Genomic DNA, 6,000 nt, shown 5'->3' on the forward strand with positions numbered 1-6,000 from the left:
AAGAAACAATGAGAAGCAAGCTACGGCATTAACACCAGCAAGCTACAAAATACGCTAAGGAGTCGAGGTCGTCCGGCTAACCAACAAACTTAGCTGAGAGTGCTAGACCACGCTGGGGATGTGCCATGAGATACCCCGTGGTCGGATGGGGCCAGCATGCCCCGCTCCGTGGGAGCGAGGGAACGCCACGTGGGAACGAGGCTTCGCCCCGGTGAAGAACAACAGACCAGCGCCGAAACGTCCTCGAGGGTCGACTTCGCGAGTTCGAAGAAGCAGAGAGTGTTCCTGTGACTCAGGCGCAATTTCTTGATAGTTCTAACTTTAGAGAATGCGATATTTTGGGGAGACGAACCCAAAGACAGAGAGCCGGGCGACTCCCCAGAGCACAGAAGTAATCTCCTCACGGCGTTGTCCCGCTACTACTTATGCATGTAAATACCCTTAGGAAGCCCATTCACCTAACCGCACTAAACTGGCGGTCTCTTATGCGAGTTCTGAGAACCCCAGCTCAGGCATGCGCTTTATAAGATACCTTAAGTGCCTGGAGTCGCAGGCATAGAAGGCAACGAGGGTGCTGACAGCTAATTGAGCACCAGCGCAAAGGGTCACATCTACGCTCAATGCATTTGCATGTGTGAAAAACGTGTGGCGTTTGCACCCTCTATCTTCAGAGATATTTCAAGCAACAAACGCCACAGCCCACATTAAACCATTCCTTAGGAACGGGAGTAGGTCTGCGGTGAGTTAGTGCTTGCTATTCTGGTAGTTTGCTCTTCAAAGGTGCGTAAACCCCTTTTCGGATGTGTTAATGGACCTTGCTTGAGTCCCCCACAACAGGTAATATTTCTCGCCTTTCTGTCGAGCGGGTGCGCATTAAGATAGAGACGACAATTACACCAAGTATTTGTATAGGATAGTAGTGCAAACACTACACCTCCGTACGAATTGGTACTTTAGTGAAAATAACAAGAGTAACAACCAGAAAAAAGTGCCACCATGAAAAAAAAAACTTCTTGTAACTGAAGAATAATAAACTAAAGATTTCAAGCGTTGAAAACGCAGCAACGTTCCATGAGAAAAAAATTGCCGCAGATTTTGTGAACAAAGGCGGAGACCTTGGAGCCATGATCTACGACTGATGACTTGCAGAAGCCCCACCTCTACATTTACTATGCCAGCCGCATCAATCGGATCGCAATGGGAGCAGTCGGTATACGCCTCATTCCAGTTATTTGCCGCGCTTCGGCGGCGCCGCTCAGATGGTAGGACTGCTTGCGTCATGCTTGTGCATGGTCGCGCGGTGTTGGCTTTATGGTGATAGCTCTGTCCTACTGCTACACCACGCATCTGTCAGATTACTGCTTCCTACCCCTTCTTGTGAAGCCTTCGCCTAATCCGCGGCATGGCGCATTTTCCAACTTATGTCGGCTCGAACAGGCAGCTTTGCTCGCCGTTTGCAGAAGCGGGCTGAGGCTTTGGCGCAGCCTGTCACTTCAGGATGTCGGCTGGCATACTTCAGGCACCGCCTCAGGTGCTTGCGCCGCTTATTGCTGCTCCTTGCCTGACGAATAGAGCGTTGTAAGTTGTTACGTTCGTTCGTTTCGTGGCATCATCGGTAACGAAAATTGTTTTGCATGGCTAAATGATGCGGTCCGCGACACTCACGAGGAGTCCTCGAAAGTAGCAATAAAAAGGCACCGGTTACTTATGTTTGTTCACTTCGGCTGCTGCTTTCAGTTTTGTGTGAAGTGTGGGAGATGTTAAGGTCGTTTATATGGAGCTGAAGAACTTCGCTGCACAGACTGTAAAGAACAAGGGGACGTTTACGTGCATTCATTTACATATATTTACAACTATTTGGAGTAATAGCATATGCAATAGTTTGCGTGTATCTGCTGCTATATACATTGCCACTCTTTGTATTTATTTGCATTTATCCGTAGAGAATCGTGTCTATTTGCTTGTATTTACGCGTGCTTACAGTCATAAGAAATTTCAATTGCAGAGCAACTACTTTTACGTGCGAGGAGGACAAAGCATATCGCGTGCGAGTTGAATACAAGAGCGAACGACAAAAACACACCTAACGGTTGCCTTGAGGGGCCATTTCGCGCGCCATCATATGTTTGATCACTCTTTCCTGCGGCGCCGATCGACAACGGCGGTAGAAGAGCCGCTGCCTTGTGGTTCGACCTTTACGGTGACTGCGCTTGAATACGTGCTGAAGCAGGGCTTATTTCTGTTTTATCTGCCTCCATTTCTTCGAGGGTTTTTTTTTTCGTTTTCCATCGTTTTATAAGCGCCTGGTTGTAGTCAGGACCAGGCAGAACGTCCGAAATGCTTGGAATCAGCTGCTGCGTCATGCATTTCGCTTAAAACAATCGTATCTGTAGGCTGCCACGGGAAGAGAAAAATCTTTATCTAGTTGTCGTAACGATGACAGATTATCATAGAGAAAGAACGAATAAGAGAGGACAATCCCATAGACCACAGCGGCCCTATCGATTGTAGCGCACCTAGCGGTTGGTGAGAGCAACAGGACCGGACTTTGCTGTTTCGATTTCACTGGCGCGAATTTGAAATTGCTAACGCGGCACCCATTCGATCCGAAATTATTTGACTAAGTTGTACAGACAACATAACTATAAAACAGGCAGCTTTGGATTCATAAATCAACAAGGGCTCTTTCTGTGCGGCGGGCTTGTCTCCTGTACGGAGCAAGTGGTAATTTAATATGCAGTATTTAATAAACAGACGGAGTGTCAAGGAAACTGTTTATTCCAGGGCAATATAAAGAATGAGCACATAAAGGCTGCACCCAAACCGAGAACAGCATGGTACAGAAAGGTTAGATAGAAATATAACCCTGTTCCTTGATATACGCAAGTCTGAAAGTATTAACAGAGAAGACAAAAGACAAGTAGTCACTGTAGACACTAGGCACGGCGTGAAATCTTGTAGTGGAAACCCTGTATGTTGCATACAGTAGGCTGGCCGGCTTTCTCAGAAGGTCGTCTGTTTCAGTGCCCTGCACCCATGCTGTCATCCTGCAATGACGATGATGTACCTAGCGTAAGAGTAATTGCTTGAATAATATTCTTACACTTGGTATCACAAGATGTTTGTACCAGAGGCAGTTAATATAGCCACACTTTAAGGAATAAAAAATTCAGGGGTCAACAGCAAGCTTATGACAGGCACTGACCAAAAAGCATACCTTTGCTTTCTTGAGGGGGTCTTGTATTAACACCTACGCCGATTGAAATAATACGTATCAGACAAAGCGAACATTGTTGAGAGCCCTGCTTACATATCCTTTTTTGCCGCTTTTTTACGGCTTATCTAAAATAAAAAAAAATGTTTAGTCGCTCCGCCACTGGAAGCGTTCCGAAAAAATCGCTACAATATTTGCTAACCTGTAATGGCAATAACTTACAATACTTTAAACTCAAATAAAGAAGCCGTTTTGCCCAAGCATTCCTATTATGAAGCTTGCGCTATAAATGTGAAAAAGCGATTTTTGTTTTCACCCTTCATGCGCAAATAGTAAGCGTAAAGAAATCCAAAACATAAGAAACCTCAACGCACCTACTGCCCCGTGGAATACGGAAGAAACTCGTCCCTGGCTTCTTGTGCGTTCTGCCGTTGTTCTGGCACCACTACAAAGAGCAGTAGTTGCCGTAGGAAGGGCCGCCGGTCGGCATGACAGGGTGTTCTGAAGGGTGTTAATGCATGCATCGACTAGTATGAATAATCAAAACAATACAGCAAGCCATAACTACGCTAAAAATTGTTTTCAATGTAACAGCAAATCTCGCCACAATACAATATCGCCTCCACACAAATACACGCAGTACATTTTGAGTCTAAATAGGAGCTGAACAAAGGCGCAGTTAACATGCACCCGAAACGTGCAAATACGAGCCCTTTCAGGATTTCCTATTATACGCGCCACGCCGCGCCTGCACAAGGATACGGAAATATGGCGTGCAATGCGCGATCCGCTTTACCTCGAGCAAAACCATACATTCGCATTTGTCACAGTAGTAAGGCCGAAGATTTCAAGACTGCCCAGCAATATGGCCTAACACTGCACCGCGCAATCAGTCTATGCTTACGTCATTCGTGCTGTGGGCCCGCCATGCCTTCCTCACACCACTCCCTTACAACCACCCACACGGCCAACCACCCGCGGCCAACCACCCACACGGTAAACAAACCACCCACACGGCCAACGCGGGTCTTACGCCGTATGTTAACAGCTCACTGCGATGTAAAAACGCAACAGTTGTTTGTGCTGACTCTTTATGTCAGTGTTTTCAAGCATAATTTTTGCAAGAAATGTGTCTCACCTGCTGTTCAGCACGACAGAAGTAGATTCTGCAGAACAGCAACACAAACGCAGCCGACGCCCACAATCACGTGCAAATGACAGTGCTGACGACGGTCGAAAAAAAACAACAACTTCGAAGCGTTTTTCAATAAATTGCTTCTTCATATATATGTTAAAATAGTGGCGTTGAAGCATAACATAGTTATTTAGCGACAAGAAGTGTGTGTGCTTTAATATATAAGAACATTTATTTTCGCGTTTGCGTCCTCTGGCGTTCGGTGAGAAAACTAGACGCTTGCGTAGCCGTGACGTACTTCCTGAGGCCAGTTTCTGCCGAGTGTCCTCTCTTTTTTTTTTTCTTTCTCTATCAGATTATCCTGTAAAAAGTAGAGCTAAGTCTTGAAAGCACTTGATTGCTAGATGGTACTTTCGAAAAATGCCTTTTCGGGTACATTTACCATACCTTCTTTATTTCATTCTCCCATTTGCCTTACTGAACATGATTGAATCGCAAACCAATGCAGCAAAACGCATTAACAACTACTTTTACCCTATGATTTCACATTTGCGCCCAGCAACTTTAGTGGCTCTCCCGGAATGTTTCCGCGCTGCAGCTAAAAGATGAACATCATTCGAACAAGCCGCCACATTCTTCCGCCGTTGCAATGCCAACGCCGCTGCACTGCAATCTCTGTGACTCCTTTTTAAGCCAGCGCCTGCAGCGGCTCCATGAGGAGCAGAGCCACGAACGGCGCGCTCTGTGACGCGTTCGTACTTGACAGGCAGCCTGGTGATATTGAGAAATCCAGAGCGCCACCTCACGAAGAAAGTGAGAATTGTCTTCGTCCGCTTTCCGTCACCACTTGCTACTCAGATTGTACTACGCTACTCAGATTGCACGCTACTCAGACTGCACGCGTTACTCAGATTGCAGATTGCACACGCAGAGCAGGCGCGAAGACAAGCCGACTAGGGAGAGTAGGAAAGGAGGATAGAAAAGAGGCTTGGACAGTGGGATCGGCAGTATTCAGTAGGCATTGTCAAAACAGAGGAGGCGCTGCTTCTACAGCACCGGACGCATAGAACAATGCTCATATAATGTTGACCTGTAAGAAGGGAATCGGACACGAAAAATTATACCACAACGAGCTCCAATTTCGTGACGTAATTGTTCCTAAAGTAAGAACAATAAAGGCCTTCCATTAATCGGGGGAAGACGACACCGTTTTCTAACTTAGGCGAGGGACCCGACAATGCCCAAAGGGAATTCAACTCAGAAGTGCAACGTAATTTGCTTAGGCAGGAAGCCTAGCCCGTAAATGAGAAAAGAAAGATGAGCGGAAAGCGCTCGCTCCCTTCGACCAAGCGAGAGTGCCCTTCAGAGCTAGTACAGGCGAGGAGACACGGAATGCCCTACCTGCTGCGGACTCAGCACTTCAGGTCGAGCGCTGGAGGGAGCTAAGAGACGTCCTAAGCGTCACAGCTTCGGCCTGTATTGAAGAAGGATCGACCATTCCCGCCTTTGGTTCCACCTGTAGAAAACAAAATTACTGAATACAAAGAAGTGCTGCTTTGTCTAATGTACGCAAAAAACCAGTGCTTCTACTGATAGGCGGGCGTATACTGCGCCTTTAGCGAAAACGCAGCTTTATTACCTCGCTACTTAC

This window comes from Amblyomma mixtum, chromosome 3 (genome assembly GCF_055824585.1).
Source record: "Amblyomma mixtum isolate Tamu chromosome 3, ASM5582458v1, whole genome shotgun sequence".
Taxonomy (NCBI): Eukaryota; Metazoa; Arthropoda; class Arachnida; order Ixodida; family Ixodidae; genus Amblyomma; species Amblyomma mixtum.